At 47.6% G+C, this 20,029-nt stretch overlaps 1 protein-coding gene across 2 annotated transcripts in view; it reads left to right on the forward strand.

Annotated features, from left to right (window-relative positions):
• Positions 1-20,029, forward strand: part of LOC132573533 (pro-neuregulin-3, membrane-bound isoform-like) — a 1,173,232-nt gene that overhangs the window by 302,560 nt on the left and 850,643 nt on the right. The window lies entirely within an intron of this gene.

Raw genomic sequence — 20,029 nt, forward strand, 5'->3', positions numbered from 1 at the left:
TTCTCCCTTCAGTGTTGTGGGCTCACATGTGGGTGCTGAGAACATCCTGTAAAGGGGCACTCTTGAGACAGGGAAAAAGGTAAAGGAGTGCAAGCACCGAGTCATTACCGACCCAAGAGGTGACGTCACATCAGGACGTTCTCATGGCGGACTTTTTACGGGGTGGTTTGCCATTGCCTTCCCCAGTCATTGACACTCCCCCCCCCAAGCTGGGTACTCATTTGACCGACTTCGGAAGGATGGAAGGCTGAATCAACCTTGAGCCGGCTACTTGAACCCAGCTTCTGCCAGGATTGAATGCAGGATGTGAGCAGAGCTTGGACTGCAGCACTGCAGCTTACCGCTCTGTGCCAGCTCCCAATAAAACTCCTGGACCGATTTCCCACTAGCCTTATGCCGCTCTCATGCGCCTCTTCTCCGCGGGGCTTCCGTCAGATTCCACACTATCTGCTCCGGGGCTGCAACTAGCTTCGCCTTTTTTGTGCAGCAAACAGAAACTGGATTTGAGAGGATCTTTGTTTGCTGCATGAAAAAGGTGATACGAGTTGCAGCCCCTGGGGAAGATAGTGTGAAATCCAACAGAAGCCGTGCAGAGAAGAGGAGAGGGAGAGTGGCATAAGGCTAGTGTGAAATCCAACAGAAGCCCCGCAGAGAAGAGGAGAGGGAGAGCGGCATAAGGCTAGTGGGAAATCCAACAGAAGCCCCGCAGAGAAGAGGAGAGGGAGAGCGGCATAAGGCTAGTGTGAAATCCAACAGAAGCCCCGCAGAGAAGAGGAGAGGGAGAGCGGCATAAGGCTAGTGGGAAATCCAACAGAAGCCCCGCAGAGAAGAGGAGAGGGAGAGCGGCATAAGGCTAGTGGGAAATCCAACAGAAGCCCCGCAGAGAAGAGGAGAGAGAGAGCGGCATAAGGCTAGTGGGAAATCCAACAGAAGCCCCGCAGAGAAGAGGAGAGGGAGAGCGGCATAAGGCTAGTGTGAAATCCAACAGAAGCCCCGCAGAGAAGAGGAGAGGGAGAGCGGCATAAGGCTAGTGTGAAATCCAACAGAAGCCCCGCAGAGAAGAGGAGAGGGAGAGCGGCATAAGGCTAGTGTGAAATCCAACAGAAGCCCCGCAGAGAAGAGGAGAGGGAGAGCGGCATAAGGCTAGTGGGAAATCCAACAGAAGCCCCGCAGAGAAGAGGAGAGGGAGAGCGGCATAAGGCTAGTGGGAAATCCAACAGAAGCCCCGCAGAGAAGAGGAGAGGGAGAGCGGCATAAGGCTAGTGGGAAATCCAACAGAAGCCCCGCAGAGAAGAGGAGAGGGAGAGCGGCATAAGGCTAGTGGGAAATCCAACAGAAGCCCCGCAGAGAAAAGGAGAGGGAGAGCGGCATAAGGCTAGTGGGAAATCCAACAGAAGCCCCGCAGAGAAGAGGAGAGGGAGAGCGGCATAAGGCTAGTGGGAAATCCAACAGAAGCCCCGCAGAGAAGAGGAGAGGGAGAGCGGCATAAGGCTAGTGGGAAATCCAACAGAAGCCCCGCAGAGAAGAGGAGAGGGAGAGCGGCATAAGGCTAGTGGGAAATCCAACAGAAGCCCCGCAGAGAAGAGGAGAGGGAGAGCGGCATAAGGCTAGTGGGAAATCCAACAGAAGCCCCGCAGAGAAGAGGAGAGGGAGAGCGGCATAAGGCTAGTGGGAAATCCAACAGAAGCCCTGCAGAGAAGAGGAGAGAGAGAGCGGCATAAGGCTAGTGGGAAATCCAACAGAAGCCCTGCAGAGAAGAGGAGAGGAAGAGCGGCATAAGGCTAGTGGGAAATAGGTCCAGGAATTTTGGGGACAGTGGCATAGAGTCCACCCCTCCACGGCCTCTCTGTAGCCTGGAGATAAGGTGTAACTCTGGGGGATCCCCAAGTCCCAACCTGGAGACTGGCATCCCGAATGCACAGGTAGATTTTAAATGCCACGTTCAAACATGTGCCCTCTCCTTCCCAGTCTTGGTTGCGGTCGATCCCTTTCTCCTGTTTCACCTCTGTGACTCATTCGCCTCTCGCTCAGAATGCAATGTTATTATGAGGGGTTGTTTTGTAGAAAGATAGGTGGTGGAGCTCATTAGCATAACTCATTAGCATATGCCGCTGCCTCCCCCCCACCATGCCAAAGGCAACCTGATGCAAGAAAGGAGAGTCCCGGTTGACCGAGGCCTGTTTGGACTGGCTAGAGATCCAGCCAGCCCAAGCAGGCCTTGCTCACCTGGGGCTCTGCTGGACCACCTGCCCCCCACAGTCAAAAGGCCAGCAAGACACCCACCACCCAAAATCACATAAGAAGTGAAGAAAGTGTTGTGTGGGCTTCTCCAGAGGTTAATGAGGGTTGCTGGGGGTGTAGCGAAGCCCCTGGTGGCTGGCTGGCTGCCCAGTCTCCTAATCCAGGGATTGTTATGCAGTTGCACCTACTATTCGATGGACAAGGTAGGTGAGGAGGAAGAGGGGGGATCCTCAGAAAGATTCAGGGAATCCTTAGAAAGATTCAGGCTTCTGTGAGCTCCTGCTGAATTTATTTATTTATTTATTTATATTAAGATTTATACCCCGCCCTTCTCACCTAAGTGTCTCAGGACAACTTACAACATAATAATTGAAACAACTTCAGTTTAAGACATTTAAAAACATGTAAAAAATACCATTAAACCATAAATTAATAAAAACAAGATAGAATAAAACCGGCGGCCTATAGATACATTTTGTTCCATCCAAGATATTTTACATTGTCAGTTAATGTCATAGGCCTGCCGGAAGAGGACTGTCTTACAGGCCCTGCGGAATTGCCCTAGATCCCGCAGGGCCCGCACCTCTTCCGGCAGCTGGTTCCACCAATAAGGTGCCGTTATTGAGTAGGCCCGATCCCTGGTGGATTTTAGACGGGCCTCCTTTGGCCCGGGGACTACCAACAGGTTTTGTGAACCTGAGCGTAGTACTCTCTGGGGAACGTGTGGGGAGAGACGGTCCCTAAGGTAGGCAGGTCCTAGGCCATATAGGGCTTTAAAGGTAATAACCAACACCTTGTACCGGACTCGGAATATTACTGGCAGCCAGTGCAGGCCCTGGAGCCCCGGCCGAATGTGCTCCCGTCTTGGGAGCCCTAATAACAGCCGGGCAGCAGCGTTCTGCACTAACTGCAGTTTCCGGGTCCGGCACAAGGGTAGCCCCATGTAGAGGGCATTACAGTAGTCCAGCCTCGAGGTGACCGTAGCATGAATCACTGTTGCCATGAATCTGAGGCCTGGCTATTATTAATATCTTTGGTACCTGGCTGAAGCCCCAGATGGAACCGGCAGAGAGAAGGCGACTGTTTTCTGGGCGAGGTCAAACAACTGGGCACCGAGTTCGGAACCGTTTGAACATTCAGGACCCTGCATTAAAACAAGAGTCAGCAGGTAACAGCCCTCTGCAGTGCTTGAATGCTGACATTTTGGTGTCAGGGTAGGGCGTCCTAAAGTGCAGAAGTGTGAAATCAAAGCCTTCTTAATCAGCGGTTATAAGAACATGAGTAAGTGTTGTTGCAATTTCAGTAAGTACGGTAGGCATTTTGTACAAGAGAGAGAGGAGAGAGAGAAAGAAAAAAGCATTTTCCAGATGGGTTCCAGTAGACATCTAACAATTTACTCCTAGGCAATGACAAATCTGTGTATGTAAATGTCATTGTGAGTCAGGAAGTAAGCAAAAAAAAAAAGTGTGTGTCTTCATGTGAGCGCGAGAGAGAATGCAAGAGAAGTTTCCCTCGCTCGCGAGGTGTTATTGCCTCTGTATTGACAGTCACTTTTAGCCCCACCAAACAATGGGCACATCCACAAACCTATTGCCCTTTCACCACACCCCCTCCGGCCTAGAAATAGCAGCTCTCCAGCAGCCCTGGCCTCACTCAATGCACAGCAGCCAAGAAGGTCAGAGCGCCTGCTCCGGCTGCAAAGCCACTGAGGATGTTCTCCGCAGCGAGAACGAAACGTCTGGAAGGAAAACTTTCTCCAGTAGAACACAGCACTTGAGCCCGAAAGATTCTACAAACCCTAATGATGTTACCAGCCGTGAAAACCTGAAATCTTTGATAGTCACTTTTAGGTCTGGGATTCGAGGCTGCCAGCCTCCAAGTGGTATCTGGGAATCTCCTGGGGTTACAATTCCTCTCCAGACTACAGTGATCAGTTTATCTGGAGAAATGGCCACTTTGGCCAGTGGACTCTATAGCATTATCGCCATTGAAGTTCTTCCCCTCCTCAAACTCCACCCTGTGGTGGAGAGCCAGTTTGGGGTGGAGAGCCAGCTTGGGGTAGTGGTTAAGTGTGCGGACTCTTATCTGGGAGAACCGGGTTTGATTCCCCACTCCTCCACTTGCACCTGCTGGAATGGCCTTGGGTCAGCCACGGCTCTTGCAGAGTTGCCCTTGAAAGGGCAGCTGCTGTGAGAGCCCTCTCAGCCCCACCCACCTCACAGGGTATCTGTTGTAGGAGGAGAAGATATAGGAAATCGTAAGCCACTTTGAGTCTCTGATTCAGAGAGAGGGGCGGGGTATAAAACTGCAGTCTTCTGTAATGTTTATGTTATCCATTTTTAGTAAAAAAAAATATTCCTGATGATGGATCTGATTGCAGTTTTCAATGTCTAGGAGTCTCCTTTCCCTTCTTCTGGTAGGAGATCTCCACTGCCAAACTAGCAGATTACTGGGAGATTGGAAGCCATTCTGAGTCTCTGATTCAGAGAGAAGGGCGGGGTATAAATCTGCAGTCTTCTTCTTTCAAGCTGCACCTCATTTCCATTCTTTTATTAGTGCTCATAGTCCAACAAGTCATAAACAAAACAAAGAAATATCTATCCATCCATCCATCATCCACCCACCCATCCATCCATCCATCCATCCATCATCCATCCATCTATCATCCATCCATCTATCATCCATCCATCCATCCATCCATCCATCCATCCATCTATCATCCATCCATCCATCCATCCATCCATCCATCCATCCATCCATCCATCTATCATCCATCCATCCATCATCCATCCATCCATCCATCATCCATCCATCCATCCATCATCCATCCATCCATCTATCATCCATCCATCATCCATCCATCTATCATCCATCCATCCCTCCCTCCCTCCCTCTCCCTCCCTTCCCCCTCCTCTCTATCTATCTATCTCTCTATCTAATCATAGAGTTGGAAGGGACCTCCAGGGTCATCAGTCACCCTGAGCCTGCTTTGGCGGGGAGGGCAGGATAGAAATCAAATAAACTAAACTAAACTTGACAAAAAAAATTGTAACTATGAGAGTCACATTTGGGTCAGTATCAGCTGATAACCTAGCTGGAATCTCTTCCTTTGCAACAGGGCTGCATTTTTTAATATAAATTGCGGTCCGCTTGTCATGAACAGTATTCTGTTTTTTTGCAATTGTTGAAAAAGCGCCAAATGGCATCTAAACTCCCAGATTTGCAATCACAAAGCTGCTCAGAGAACGGAATCCCTGCGAACCTACCTTCTAGTTCTCCTAATGGGATTTAGTCTGGCCTCAGATAATAGTATTCTATATTTGGGAACTGTTAAAGAAACTGACAGTAAACAGGTAGAGTCTTGGGAGCTGAAAGACCCAAATAATATCGGGAACATACTCTTCGAGTTCTACAGCCAGTGCTCCATTTATTGGGTAGTACGCTAGATTTAACCAGCTTACATATGGAGGGATATTCCGTTTGATTAAAGAGCTCAAAGGAGAAGGCTGTCCTCTGGAGCCTGTCGTTGACTAAGTTTTACCTCAGGTTTTGAAAGATACCATTAACAAGATGGTGCAGATAACACCCTTCTAGAGAACAGAATTTTTTTTTAATGTGAAGAGGAATGCTGCTATCCAGGCTTTGGCCTCCAAAGGTGGTTCAGTGAATTCTACATCAATGGTTGGACTAGAGGTGCACATTGGTAGATTGAACAATGAACATAGAAAGGAATTTAAACAAGAGTCATTCATCATTGATCTTGACTCTGGTCAATGGTGCGCCATATAATAATGAAGGAACTGCCGTCGCCTGAAAAGCTGGGATAGCGGCTGGTACAAAACTACCTCCTGAGATCCGAAAGAGTCTCAGGAGAACTGTCGAATGTACTAACTTCTTAGCAGCAGTAATAGTACTTGTCCAGGATCAATTATAAGAAACTAAGGAGCCCCATGACACAGAGTGGTAAAGCTGCAGTACTGCAGTCTGAACTCTCTGCTCAGGACCAGAGTTCGATCCCAGTGGAAGCTGGGTTCAGGTAGCCGGCTCAAGGTTGACTCAGCCTCAGTAGCTTGGGGGCCTGATAGGAGCCCTCTGAGAGCCTGATTTGGCCCCCGGGCCACATGTTTGACACCACTGTTCTATAGGGCTTGGTGGATCTCTGTTTGCTAGGTTTTTTTCCCTTGAACTCTGGTGAACTAAAAGCTGAGGTACTTCCTCCAGCATTCCTTTCTCTGCTGAACCAGGTTGTTAGAATCCTCCGTAGGGCCGCCAACCTTCCAGTGTCACCTGAAGATCTCCCGTTTTCAAAATTTACCCCCAGACAACCAAGGTCAATTCCCCTGGAGCAAACGACTGCGTTGGAGTGTAAACCCTGGGGCATTTGAACCTCCAGAGGTCCCTCCCCTCCTCAAACCTTTCCCTCCTCAGGTTCCCCCACTAAAATCTCCAAGTATTTCCCAACCCAGAGATAGCAACCTGCCTGACATCCTAACTCTCAACCCTGTTTTTCCTTATTGATTGAAATGGGTCCAAATGGTTATTGCAACCTTGGCAGAAATGGTGTGGGGAAGTTGGAAAGGGGAGCGGGTAAAAATTTCTTCGGAGGTAAAGTCTAGCCCAAAGATCACCATCTGTCCATCCAATCCCTTTTCTAACTGGTATAGTACTTCCCGCGTCAATTATATCACTTTCCATCTCACAAGGCTTCAGTCTCCAACTCAAGCATATGCTCTTTCCAGTTTTTGTTTTTTTAAATAATGCACCTGCCTGAAATTAGTATCCTCAAGTCGTCTTCACTCCATTTCAGTTCGGTAATCATTTTTTTCGCTACTCTACTGTGCTGCGCTCAGCACTTAAATGCAGACCGGTATAGGGGTGGTGGAGGGGCGGGGGGAAATCTCTATTTTCCCGAGCTGCTCTTTTGTTAAATTCACTGCCCGGAATGTCAATAGGTGTTGGCTTTCATTCACTGCAGTAAATTTGGCTGCGAGCAAAAAGCATCGATTTTTATCTGGACCACCTTTCCTTCAAGCACCACTTCAATAGAGGCGCTGGAGAGGTGAGCGGTGCAGAGGTTGGATTTTTTTTTTTTTTTGTAATGTGCCAAATAAAAAGCAGCATTATATGCATTTAAGTCTTGAAATTGTAGCAGAGGGCTGGACAAAAGAGGCTTTCCCTGCTTCCAGATGCATCCGAAACTGAAGTAACATTTAATCGCCTGCTGAGGAATATGAAGCGCTCAGGAAAGGGTAACTAGGAGGCAGAAAGAAGCTCTCTTTCTTTATGAATGTTTGGTTTTCTTCAGGTAGGACAAAGAGTTTGGGTTTGGTTATTTATACCTAGCAGATGGTGTACATGGCATTATCTGATATGGCCCAATTCTCCCCTCCTCCTACCTCATGCCACTTTTGTGACCCATTTAGAAATATCCCCTCCCCCCTTCTGGTTTTGCTGCTTTAAAAGCTTTGCCCCACTTTCCCAATAACTCTTTGTGCGCAGGTATAGCTGTGTATAACCCGCTGGTAAAAAAAACCTGACATCAGCCTGTCTTATCTAAAACCTGGTTTTATTTTGTTTAGGTCAACCTTTCGCTGCTTGAATGTGTTTGTCTTTCCTTCCTTCCTTCCTCCCTCCCTTCCTTCCTTCCTCCCCCGCTTGAAGGATGGACACAGGGCTGGCGTGTGGGAATAGGCCAAGTAGGTGACCACCTCAGGCACCACTTGGCCTAGAGGAACCATGAGGCACCCCCTCTCCCTGTGGCCCACGTCCACCGCCTCCCTACACCCCACGCCCGCCTCCCCCCGCCTCCCCATGCCTGAAGACGCTTCCCTGGGCCACCCCTGCTCTAAAGGGAGCCGGCTGGCTCCCTTTGACATAGGGAAGGGCTGGGTTGAGAGCTCGTGTGTAGTTCGTGCAGCCTGATGACATCACTCCCAGTGATATAATTGGGTGGAAAGAGACTGGGGGGAGGCAGGGGAATGGGCCTCAGCCTAGGGGCACCAGAACCTCTAGTGCGGGGCCTGGATGGACATTGCTCTTTCCATAGCTGGAATGCACCTTCTCAGTTGTTTTCTTTTTAAATAGCCAAATGAAACGAGACTCAAGATACAGGGGTGTCAAACTCATTAATTATGAGGGCCAGATCTGACATAAATGAGACTTTGTCGAGCTGGGCCATGTGCGTCATAAAATGTAATGCCAGGTAGTGGAGATATAAACTTTATAAAGGATGCTGACAAACAAAAATTGTGAGTGTCTGTAAGTTGCAAACCTACTTTTGATTTATTGACATTCATTACAGAAATTTCATGGTCAATGCTATGAGCTTAAGATCCAGGGGGAAACTTGAAATGGCTGGGCATTGTGAGCTTTTTCCCATAAGTGGCTTCATATGCTAGTCAGCCAATGGAGAAAATGGAGACTTTGCTCTGTAACTTCTGTGCAACTGATCAAGCCTGGCAAAGCAAGCTGTGATGCAGAAGGAAGCAAGAGAGAGGGAGAAGGAAGCAGATGACTGCCAGTTGCTCGGGGGCCTGATAGGAGTCCTCCAGGGGCCTGATGCGGCCCTTGGGCCACACGTTTGACACCTCTGCTCTAGAACTTCCAATGACACCTGTGCTCTAGAACTTCCAAGGCATCCAATGAAGCTGATGGGCAGTATGTTCAGGGTGGACAAGAGAACAGTGGTGTGGTGTGCTGTCAGCAAGACTTTTTTTTGTAACAGGAACTCCCTTGCATATTAGGCCACATGCCCCTGATGCAGCCAATCCTCCAAGAACTTACAGGGCTCTAATTACATGGCCTGCTGTAAGCTTCAGGAGGATTGGCTACATCAGGGTGTGTGGTCTAATATGCAAAGGAGTTCCTGCTACAAAAAAAGGAGAAGAGCCCTGTCTGTCAGAATGGAACGTAAGGATTGTTTCTGTTACTCTCGCAAGCGGTGTGGGTATGGCCACAAACACACCCCATGGACCCTCTCTCCGTGCCACTGGAAAAATGTTTCTGTTGCGTTTAGTATGAATTTATATGCAGGGCTTTTTTTGAGCAGGAACACAGTTCTGGCTGGCTTAGTGTCAGGTGGTGAGGCCAGGGGTGGAATTTAGCCGCTCCTTTTTGTAAGCTCTTGGAGGATTGGCTACATCAGGGATGTGTGGCCCAATATGCAAAGGAGCTCCTGCTTGAACTTCATGCCTGGGTGTGGCCTAATACGCAAATGAGTTCCGGCCAGGCTTTTTGTGTGAAACAATGGAGATGTCAAGTGGTGTGGCCTACTACGCCAATGAATTCCTGCTGGGCTTTTTCTACAAAAAAAGAAAATAAAAGTCCTGTTGATATGTATGTGTGTGTGTGGATGGCCCAAGCTAACCCGATTTCATCAGATCTTGGAAGCTAAGCAGAATCAGCCTGGGTTAGTACTTGAATGGGAGACCACCTGATGTTGCTATGCAATGGCCAATCTCCTCTGCTCATCTCTCGTCTTGGAAAACCCAGAAGGGGATGCCATAAAAATGCTGCAACTTGATGCGATGACACTTTACACCACTCCTCTATGTATGCAGGGCTTTATTTGTAGCAGGAGCTCCTTTGCATATTAGGCCACACCTCCCCGATGTAGCCAATCCCCCTGGAGCTTCCAGCAGGCCCTGTAAGAAGAGCCCTGTAAGCTCTTGGAGGATTGGCCAAATAGTAGGGGCGTGGCCTAATATGCAAATGAGTTCCTGCTACAAAAAAAGCCCTGTACGTATGTATATAGTTAAAGATTTCATGCGTTAATCAGGCTTGAAGTTCAACTTGAAGTTCAGCTTGGGTGTCGATAAGCAGAAGACTGAGTTAGTTCGTAAATGAAGAAGAAGAAGATATTGGATTTATATCCCACCCTCCACTCCGAAGAGTCTCAGAGCGGCTCACAATCTCCTTTCCCTTCCTCCCCCACAACAGACACCCTGTGAGGTGGGTGGGGCTGAGAGGGCTCTCGCAGCAGCTGCCCTTTCAAGGACAACCTCTGCCAGAGCTCTGGCTGACCCAAGGCCATGCCATCAGGTGCAAGTGGAGGAGTGGGGAATCAAACCCGGTTCTCCCAGATAAGAGTCCGCACACTTAACCACTACACCAGAGTGGCTCTCCAACACCAAACTGGCTCTCCAGTTAAATGAAAATTGTTTTTAAACATTTATGAAGATAGAGGGTTTTTGTTTTGTTTTTTGAAATATTAGAAAAAAGCATTTATATATTGTAAGGTTCTTAGCCTTGATAGAAGTATTGTGATTCTTTTAAAAAATGTTTTTTTGGGGGGGAGATCGTTGCCCTATATCTAGTATTTATCATTTTAGCTGTGGTGAAATATTTATGTAATCCGTTATACGCTCTAATTACATCTCAAAGAAATAAGCTTCAGTGCACTGGAAGTCATTTAGTGTCATTTTCATTGGTTTTCAATATGTTTTTTCCCCCCTCTGATGAGCATAATAATGCTTTTTAACCAGCAGGAAAATCTCTTTAAAAAAAAAGGAAACAAATTTGGGGGGGGGGGAGAGAGAAGCAGCTATAGAACAGAGATGTGTGGGAAGTGAAACGCTCACAGACGATAAAATTATCTCCACACTGGCTTGCAAATTTAGATCCCAGTTTATTCTTTGTGAGCATCCCCACATTATTCCTGATTTTAAAAAAAGGACTCAGAAGAACAGAGGGGAAAGCAACAGTTGATTTAATCCAAACAACTGGATGACTCGAAAGCTGGCACCAGTTAAATGGGGAATGCATTTTTTTTTTTAAAAAAATGTGTTTGCTATTATTAATGCTGATTGTTATTTGCAAGTGCCATCTTATAACTAGTTTGGTGTAGTGGTTAAGTGTGCGGACTCTTATCTGGGAGAACCGGGTTTGATTCCCCACTCCTCCACTTGCACCTGCTAGCATGGCCTTGGGTCAGCCAGAGCCCTGGCAGAGGTTGTCCTTGAAAGGGCAGCTGCTGTGACACCCCTCGCCAGCCCCACCCACCTCACAGGGTGTCTGTTGTGGGTGAGGAAGGGAAAGGAGATTGTGAGCCACTCTGAGACTCTTCGGAGTAGAGGGCGGGATATAAATCCAATATCTCCATCTACCTCACAGGGTGTCTGTTGTGGGGGAGGAAGGTAAAGGAGATTGTGAGCCATTCTGAGACTCTTCAGAGTGGAGGGCGGGATATAAATCCAATATCTCCATCTACCTCACAGGGTGCTTATTGTGGGGGAGGAAGGGAAAGGAGATTGTGAACCGCTCTGAGACTCTGTCCTTGAAAGAGCAGCTGCTGTGAGAGCCCTCTCAGACCCACCGACCTCACAGGGTGTCTGTTGTGGGGGAGGAAGGGAAAGGAGATTGTGAGCCGCTCTGAGACACTTCGGAGTGGAGGGCGGGATATAAATCCAATATCTTCATCTACCTCACAGGGTGTCTGTTGTGGGGGAGGAAGGGAAAGGAGATTGTGAGCCGCTCTGAGACACTTCGGAGTGGAGGGCGGGATATAAATCCAATATCTTCATCTACCTCACAGGGTGTCTGTTGTGGGGGAGGAAGGTAAAGGAGATTGTGAGCCACTCTGAGACTCTTCGGAGTGGAGGGCGGGATATAAATCCAATATCTTCATCTACCTCACAGGGTGTCTGTTGTGGGTGGGGGGGAAGGTAAAGGAGATTGTGAGCCGCTCTGAGACTCTTCGGAGTGGAGGGCAGGATATAAATCCAATATCTTCATCTACCTTACAGGGTGTCTGTTGTGGGGGAGGAAGGGAAAGGAGATTGTGAGCCGCTCTGAGACTCTTCGGAGTGGAGGGCGGGATATAAATCCAATATCTTCTTCTTCTTCTTCTTATAACTCCCCAACCTATCACCTATGGTAGAACCTACCTTTCCTACGATGGCTCCTTCAGCATCAGACCCAATGCAAAGTCTGGTGTTTTCTTCAGCCCTACTGTTTTCTTCACATGCAAATGCATGCAGATTTAATTAAGGTATATACCAATGACTGGGATGTCTTTAATGGGGTCTCTCCCTGTTGTTGTTTTTTAAAGCAGCATCCATGGGCAGGAGGCCTGTCAGCCAAGGCTTAAGATGTAAATCTGGATGGGGGAGGGGAGCAAAAAAAGACATGAGCAATTGCAGGGGCAGCAAATAAAGCTTCATGTGTTTTATAGAATGCCTTTTATGTATACAGCAAGCCTCTCGGTGTGATTCTTAAACGGCCCCAATGAGGGTAAAAATCAAATTCCTGAAGACATTCAGTCCCCATAGGTGATGTGAGGCCACCGCTATCAATCTACCTTAGTCAGGACCTTTTTTGGGTAGAAAAAGCCCAGCAGGAAATGATTTGCATATTAGGCCACACCCCCTGACACCACCATTGTTTCACACAGGGCGCTTTTTTTTTGGTAGAAAAAGCCCAGCAGGAACTGATTTGTATATTAGGACACACCTCCTAATAAGAGAGCCAGTTTGGCGTAGTGGTTAAGTGCGCGGACTCTTATCTGGGAGAACCGGGTTTGATTCTCCATTCCTCCACTTGCAGCTGCTGGAATGGCCTTGGGTCAGCCATAGCTCTGGCAGAGGTTGTCCTTGAAAGGGCAGCTGCTGTGAGAGCCCTCTCCAGCCACACCCACCTCACAGGGTGTCTGTTGTGGGGGAGGAAGGTAAAGGAGATTGTGAGCCGCTCTGAGACTCTGAATGGGGGGCAGAATATAAATCCAATGTTGTCTTCTTCTTCTTCTTCTTCTTCTTCTTCTTCTTCTTCTTCTTCTTCTTCTTCTTCTTCTTCTTCTTCTTCTTCTTCTTCTTCTTCTCCTGATGCCAAATCAACTGGAACTGTGTTCCTGTGCATTCCTGCTCCAGGCTGGTAATATTCACCGCTAGCACAGAACAAGAAACCGTTTTGAAACAAGTCTGTCCTTTTCAGTTCACCTTACACAAACAAAAAGTTGAATGTGAACCCAAGGTGATCATGACTAGATGGGCTGGGCCCACCATGGCCCAAACGGTAAATGTCAAGGACTACTGGAGAAAAAAGAAGAAGAAAAGACATGCAAGGGTGAGTGAATGATGTCAAATCCCATTTTCAGCTTGTTGCACTCCTAGAATTAGACTGGAAGAGGTTTTTGCAGATTAATTGAGCTTCAAGCAGGGCTTTTTGGGGGAGCTCCTGCTGGGCTTTTTCTACCCTCTCCCCCCCAAAAAAGAAGAAAGCCCTTTTTTGGGGGGAAGGTAGAAAAAGCCCAGCAGGGGCTCCCCCCAAAAGCCCTGCTTCAAGCTCAATTGGTCTGCAAGAATCTCTTCCAGTCTAATTCTAGGAGTGCAACAAGCTTGAAGTATGTCTTGCACACAAGATCCTGTTACACAGAAGCATGCTGGGATGGAGAAGCCAATGGAAGATCACTTTTTGAAAACAAGTAGAAGACTGCAGATTTATACCCCGCCCTTCTCTCTGAGTCCTAGGGGAAATCAACCCAGACTGTTCCCTGGAAGGTCAGATGCTGAAGCTGAAGCTCAAAGACTTTGGCCGCCAAATGAGAAGGGAGCACTCCCTGGAGAAGACTCTGATGCTAGGAAAGACAGAAGGCAAAAGAAGAAGGGGACGGCAAAAGATGAGATGGCTGGACAGTGTTACTGATGTAACTAGCACGAACTTGAGCAGACTTCGGAGGATGGTGGAAGACAGGAGGGCCTGGTGTGACTTTGTCCATGGGGTCGCAAAGAGTCGGACTCGACTGTGCGACTGAACAGCAACAAAACTTCTCTCTGAATCAGAGCCTCAAAGCAGCTTACACTCTCCTTTATTTTCTTCCTCCACAACAGACACCCTGTGAGGTGACTGGGGCTGAGAGAACTCTCCCATAAGCTGCCCATTCAAGGACAACTTTTGTGAGAGCTATGGCTGATTCAAGGCCATTCCAGCAGCTGCAAGTGGAGGAGTGGGGAATCAAAGCCGGTTCTCCCAGATAAGAGTCGGCACATTTAACCATGACACCAAACTGTCAGACAGCAGCATCTATCTCCAGTACTAATGTGAACTCACAGATCTGTCGTCCAGCAGAGTATGACCTCACCAAACAGTTTTCAGAAAGCTGGAGACCAGTCTTAGGAACCGGTGTGTTAGATACAGAATTCAGAAGTCTTGTCTGGCGTTGAAATCCTTATTTATAGGGTTGCCAAGTCCAATTCAAGAAATATCTGGGGACTTTGGGGGTGGAGCCAGGAGACTTTGGGGGTGGAGCCAGGAGACATTAGGGGTGGAGCAAAGATCAAGGCTGTGACAAGCATAATTGAACTCCAAAGGGAGTTCTGGCCATCACATTTAAAGGGACGGCACACCTTTTCAATTCCTTCCTTCCATAGGAAATCATGAAAGATAGGGGCACCTTCTTTTGGGGCTCATAGAATTGGACCCCCTGGTCTAATCTTTTTGAAACTTGGGGGGTATTTTGGGGAGAGACACTAGATGCTGTACTGAAAATTTGGTGCCTCTACCCCAAAAAACAGCCCCCCAAGAGCCCCATTTACTCGCGGATCAATTCTCCATGATTTTCTATGGGAATAAATCTCCATAGGGAATAACAAGAGTTCCCAGCAGACATTTAACTCTCCTCCCCCCGCTTTCTGATGACCCTGAAGCGGGGGGAGGGCCTCCAAACCAGGGGATCCCCTGCCCCCACCTGGGGATTGGCAACCCTACTTATTTATAATTTTTATTCAGCATATTTGCATGGCTGGCAGTGGTTCCTCCTCCGCAGAGAAAGGGCCTGGGAGTTGTAGCTGGAGGAGCCGGAGGCCCTGATGCGACGCATTCTAAGCAGCCTACATCTTCTACTTTTGCAGTCGTCGGCGAGAAGTTTTAAGATCATCAAATTCTAGGACTTGTTACCGCGTTCCGAAACTTCATAAAACCGCTAGGTAATGGATGTGCGATTCAATTTGATGTGTATTCAGGGAGAGCTCCGCCTCCCCTTTGTTCAGCTACCCTCGTGCTGCGCGCTAATTTCATTCTGCATATTGAGAAATGGGCTTCCGGCTCCCCTGCAACGAAAGACTCAAGTCCTCTGTAAAGCATACAGACAGCCATAGATTATGATTGCACATTATGGGTTGTTTAAAAGTATCCACTCACATGAAACGCCAAACTGGTCCAGAATACGGTCTTTAGAGGGACCCCATGAGCAGCGTATATTCAAAGGGTGCGGCAGGAGCCGGTTCTGGGTGAAGGACTGGATCAGGTTCCAGGTTTTGGTGCTGTCTTTTAAAGCCCAAAGTGGTCTGGGAGCCACGCATCTCCAGGACTTAGGGTTGCCAACTTCCAGGTGGGACCTGGAGATCTCCCACTTTTCTACACGGCGCAAGAGAAATCACAACTGGAAATTGACCTGCGGGACTTATTGCCATTCTGCAGGGCCCACAAAGCAGAGATCTTCCATCAGGGCACTTGGTTGAGAACAGTGACGGCTCCCATCTGGTCTGGCACATCTGGTCTGGCACTCCCGTTTCCCCCCTCCCCCTGCGGGCAATTCTCTAGTGCCGTCTAATTAGCTTAATTGTTTTATCTGCTGTATTTTACTGCTTTTAATTGTGTATTTAATTTATGATTATGTTTTGTCTTGTCCTGATATTCACCGCCCTGAGCCCTGTTTACAGGGGAGAGCACTCCAGAAATTTAATAACGATGACAATAATGTGCTTTTGTTACAGAGTACATTTGTCTTATTCCAATAACATAAGAACATAAGAGAAGCCATGTTGGATCAGGCCAATGGCTAGGGTTGCCAATCCCCAGGAGGGGGCAGGGGATCTCCCGGTTTGGAGGCCCTCCCCCCGCTTTGGATTCCTCAGAAAGCGGGGGGAGGGGAGGGAAATGTCTGCTGGGAACTCTATTATTCCCTATGGAGATTTATTCCCATAGAAAATCATGGAGAATTGATCTGCGAGTATCTGGAACTCTGGGTTGGCCCCTGTTTTTTGGGGTAGAGGCACCAAATTTTCAGTATAGCATCTAGTGCCTCTCCCCAAAATACCCTCCAATTTTTAAAAGGATTGGACCAGGGGGTCCAATTCTATGAGCCCCAAAATAAGGTGCCCCTATCCTTCATTATTTCCTATGGGAGGAAGCAATTGAAAACGTGTGTCGTCCCTTGAAATGTGATGGCCAGAACTCCCTTTGGAGTTCAATTATGCTTGTCACAGCCTTGATCTTGGCTCTACCCCTAATGTCTCCTGGCTCCACCCCCAAAGTCCCCAGATATTTCTTGAATTGGACTTGGCAACCCTACCAATGGCCCATCCAATTTGGGGTCTATCACATAATGCCTGCACCCAGGGCTTTTAAGCCAGAAATTCCGGCAGCATGGCCCAAGTGTCTTCCTCTCTCTTTTTGCTGCTGTCATTGCCTGCTAGAAGGAGGAGTGGGGGTTGGTTTGTTCTCTAGTGTGCTTAAGCAACACCGCTGCATGTGGCCAGGAGGAGGTACTGCAGGTTGCAAATACAACCATTATAATGTGACACAAGGGGACAGTTCCCAGTAGGCAGCCGTGTTGGTCTGAAGCAATAGTACAAAGCAGGAGACAAGTTGCACCTTTAAGACCAGCTAAGTTTTATTCAGAATGTCAGCTTTTGTATGCTCTTAAGCAGACTTCATCAGACAAAATGGGAATGGCAAGCAGCAGTTCTTAATATAAGTGGGCAGTGTAGAATCATGGGAATGTTTTTAGCAGATTAAAAGAATCACAAATAGGGATCTGTGTTTGTTAGTGTTAGAACAAAGCGGGGCTGAAACACCACTGGAGGGTGATAAAAAGCAGACTGCTGTTGTAGGTGCAAAGTGCCATAAATCTAGGTAACATTCTGGCTTTGTTCGTTTAAATAGAGGGCATGGTTTCTCAAGAGGTTATAACATCTACTATAGATAGTTTGCCATTAGAAAAAAAGGATTACATTAAAATACAGTGGAGGATGGGCTGGCCTATGCAATAAGACAAACAGCCAATATCCTCCATTTGAGTATGTCAATACAAAAAAACAAAAACCCCAATTATTCCGATTCACTGTTCTAAAAGAGAAATAATATAAGTTAGCCATCAGAAAAACAGGGTGCATTAAAGTATAGTGGAAGGTGGGTTAGTATATGTAATGACACAATGAATGAACAGTGGTGTTTCACTGAAGTTGTCAACTCCGTGTCAAGGACTGCGTCTTGCCATACTTGTGCAGGCCTGTGGGCCTACATTTCTGTTTAATGCCTGATGCTTGCAGATTCCTTGCTTGCCTTTTATCTGTACTTTTGTAACCATTCATAAGAGTCCCAGACTGAGGCACCTCTTCTGCAAAATCACCCCACTCTGGGACTCTTTTTAAATGACAGTGGCCTGATGAAGATTTACACAGACAGACAAGATAGAAAGAGAGAGAGGATGGATGGATGGATGGATGGATGGATGGATGGATGGATGGATGGATGGATAGATGATAGATAGATAGATAGATAGATAGATAGATAGATAGATAGATAGATAGATAGATAGATAGATAGAGGGCTTTTTGTAGTAGGAACTCCTTTGCATATTAGGCCACATACCCCTGATGTAGCCAATGACAGAGGATTAGCTGCATCAGGGGTATGTGGCCTAGTATGCAAAGGAGTTCCTGCTTATCTATCTATCTATCTATCTATCTATCTATCTATCTATCTATCTATCTATCTATCTATCTATCTATCTATCTATCATCTGCCTGTGTACATCTGCATAATTTCTGTGGCTCGCAAAATTCTTGGCACAGACTATACAAAGAGTATTAAGAACATGCAGCACTGGACATACCCTTATTAACCTTCTGTCTTCTAATTTGTGAAAGAGACACTGTTTCCGCTTAGAGGAGCCCACCCGCAAATAGCACTTGGGTTGCATCTTCAATGAAAATACTCCGTAGTCTGCAGCAATATTTTTCGCTGACCCATCTCCACCTGAGGCACTCATGCTCTGCCTAAAGGGACCGAGGAAATCAACAGTGCAGAAATGGGGGAGAAAAACAACTTCTTGGGATTTGAGTGACAGTTCTATAACCGTCCAGTGGGACAGATGATATATTGCCACGGGCGAAAGCCTTCAAAGAGCGTTCCCAGGTTCACGTGCATCCACGGAGAGCGAGCCGTGCTCCATTTTACCTGGGCGCACCCAGATGTTTGGCGACAGGGTTCAGAAGGCACTGAATCACAATTAACAAGGGAGAAACGGCAGCAGCAGAAGACGCTGCCTGTTAAAGACAGCTTTCTTCACAGAAATGCCTGATGAGGCGATGTGATAATTGGGGACGGGGGGAGAGAGAGAAGTTGAGGCAGATGCTTTCCCCGCGAACCAAGTTTCTACTCAGTTACATCCAAGTAATTGGAAACTAATTGTATGTTAATGCAGGGGATTTTGAAACTAACTGGAGATATATCGACAACACACACACACACAGTTATATTCCAGAGTCGACCAAATGATGCTCATTAACGTAAATTGGAAACAATTTCCGCACAGTATGCACACTACTCCCCCACCCCAGCCCCGAAACACACTGTGTGTATCTCGAAAGCAGTGACAGCACAGAGAATGCAAACTTCTCTAGCAGCAAAAGGAAATGGACTGATCTTAATATTTACGGCGGCAGCTGTAGAAAGTCAATTGTCAATAAATACATTGCTTTCCCGTTGCTGCGTGCCGCTTTTTCCCTCTCCGCTCCTTGTTTGGCATCTGATACTCGAAAACAGCTGTGTAGTCTAGCTAGCCACGATGGCAGCTGAGAGCCGCATGTGTTCAGGTTGGCCACCTTACCACAGTGGGCCTCCCCTTTTCTGTATCTGAGATAGGAGATCACTCCCCTTCCTTCTAGTACAGGGTTGGTAGGGTTGCCAATCCCCAGGTGGGGGCAGGGGATCCCCCGGTTTGGAGGCCCTCCCCTCGCTTCAGGGTCATCAAAAAGCGGGGGGAGGGGAGTTAAATGTCTGCTGGGAACTCTGTTATTCCCTATGGAGATTTATTCCCATAGAAAATCATGGAGAATTGATCCATGGGTATCTGGGGCTCTGGGGGGGCTGTTTTTTGGGGTAGAGGCACCAAATTTTCAGTATAGCATCTAGTGCCTCTCCCCAAAATACCCCCCAAGTTTCAAAAAGATTAGACCAGGGGGTCCAATTCTATGAGCCTCAAAAGAAGGTGCCCCTATCTTTCATGATTTCCTATGGAAGGAAGGAATTGAAAAGGTGTGCCGTCCCTTTAAATGTGATGGCAGAACTCCCTTTGGAGTTCAATTATGCTTGTCACAGCCTTGATCTTTGCTCCACCCCAATGTCTCCTGGCTCCACCCACAAAGTCTCCTGGCTCCACCCCCAAAGTCCCCAGATATTTCTTGAATTGGACTTGGCAACCCTAAGGGTTGGCCAAACTTGCTTAATGTAAGAGCCACACAGAATAAACATCAGGTGTTCGAGACCCGCAAGACAAGGAAGGAAGGAAGGAAGGAAGGAAGGAAGGAAGGAAGGAAGGAAGGAAGGAAAGTAGATAGGGAGAAGAGAGAGAGAAGTGGGAAGAAAGCAACTAACTTTAAATGCATTCTCCAAGCTGCCAGCTGGCTTGGCTTAGAGAAGTGATTTAAAGAGAGAAGTGCCTTCTACAAACTGGTGATGGTGGGGGCTCTGAGAGCCAAACAATATGTGTGAAAGAGCCACACGTGGCTCCCAAGCCACAGTTGGCCACCCTGTTCTAGTATGTCGCTAGGACAGGGTATCCCTAACCTTT

The sequence above is a fragment of the Heteronotia binoei genome, chromosome 6 (assembly GCF_032191835.1).
Source record: "Heteronotia binoei isolate CCM8104 ecotype False Entrance Well chromosome 6, APGP_CSIRO_Hbin_v1, whole genome shotgun sequence".
Classification (NCBI taxonomy): domain Eukaryota; kingdom Metazoa; phylum Chordata; class Lepidosauria; order Squamata; family Gekkonidae; genus Heteronotia; species Heteronotia binoei.